Below are 1,750 nucleotides of genomic sequence, written 5' to 3'. Positions count from 1 at the left end.
TTTAAAATTAATCTTAACTTTTTCGTTGCCCGGAATAGAAATTCCGATTCGCAGTAGTATATTATCAGGTAGGCAATCTACCTGCGGTAGATCACGGACCCCTAGCTTATACATAAGTGTATGATTTAACTCTTAAGTACCAAAGTTATATCAAGTTTGTCGTATTCTACCTATGGTGGATTAATATAATCAATTAATACAAAATTCTAACCTTTTTTTTTTTTCGAAAATTTACAATCTATATAGAAAAACACAATAAGTAAATGTGGTATGTACAACAATAGTATAATATAATAAGAATGTCAGGATAAGGGAGGCCATCCAGTGATAGAACCCTTCAGATTTAAATTAAATTAAACATAATTTATTGATTTTTTTTTTTAATCATAGAAGCGTCTTTACACCAGCGTCTTTTTAGGCGCGGGGGGATTGTCGGGAAGTGTACGCGATGATAGGTGGGAGATAAGAGGATTTTGATGTAGATGTATTTTTTTGAAATTTAGTACAGTATTGTTTGGTTAGTTGTTCAACAGTTTGTATTTTCATGTCCTTGTGAAGTGTATTATTTGTTACGTACCATGGGGCAGATGTTATGAGACGGAGAGATATGGACTGGAATGCTTGGATGGTTTGTAGTTGGGATGGTTTGGTGGTACTCCAAATTTGAGAGCCATAGGTCCATATGGGTCTTAAAAAAGATTTGTATATTGTTAGTTTTGAATTTATTGAAAGTTTGGATTTAAGTATTGGGCGAAGTAAGTGTAGGCGATAATTTAGTAATTTTCGTTTAGATTTAAGGTGTGGGTCCCAAGTTAGTCGTTTGTCGATTATGATCCATAGATATTTTACCTTCGGTGTGATGGGAATATCGACACCTTGTAGTTGAAGGGGAGGGGAGTTTTTTTTTCTGAGTGTGAATGGGACATGAAATGATTTTTCGGGGTTTATTTTGACTTGCCATGATGTTGCCCAGATACTTATTAAATCGAGGTGGTTTTGAAGAGCAGAAGAAGCTGTCTGAGGATCTGTGTCGGAATTAAGAATGGCTGTATCATCTGCATAGGTTGCGATAATTGTGTTAGCTATTGTGGGAAAGTCAGATGTATATATATTAAACAGGTCAGGGGAGAGATCGCTACCTTGCGGGACTCCAGCAAATACTGGAAAATATGGAGATGTTGATGTGCCTTGCCTAACTGAAAATGTTCGGTTAAGAAGATAAGAGCGGATTAACAAATAGTAAGGTGCTGGGAGTTTTTTTAACTTACAAAGCAGACCATCGTGCCACACGCGGTCAAACGCCTGCGCAACATCTAGGAAAACTCCAGGGAAATTGTAACGTAACCTGTTGCGTCACCGTTATATTTTTGACATCCAGATTTCCTACTTTTCCGGTGGATTTTCCTAAAATTTTGTTTCATAATAACCTTCTACGTAATATACTCTTTCGTTTAAAAAAAAAATCAAGAAGATCTGATAAGTAGTTCTAGAGTTGACCCTGTACAAAGATCTTCATTTCACATTTATTTTATATAGTTAGAAAATATTATAATATATAATATATTGACAAAAAATAACAATACAAATCAACAAAGGTGCCCGTAACCAAGTAATATACAATACACTATTATTATTTTAATTCGCAACTTAACTTGTTGTTTTTGGCTATGTCGCCAGGTGTATGTGCAGCTGTACGATATATTTACTGCGCAATGCGATAATGAAATCGAATGTGGCGCACGATTTGATG

The sequence above is a fragment of the Acyrthosiphon pisum genome, chromosome A1 (genome assembly GCF_005508785.2).
Source record: "Acyrthosiphon pisum isolate AL4f chromosome A1, pea_aphid_22Mar2018_4r6ur, whole genome shotgun sequence".
In the NCBI taxonomy this organism is placed as follows: Eukaryota; Metazoa; Arthropoda; class Insecta; order Hemiptera; family Aphididae; genus Acyrthosiphon; species Acyrthosiphon pisum.
Note: the sequence above shows the minus strand (reverse complement) of the source record.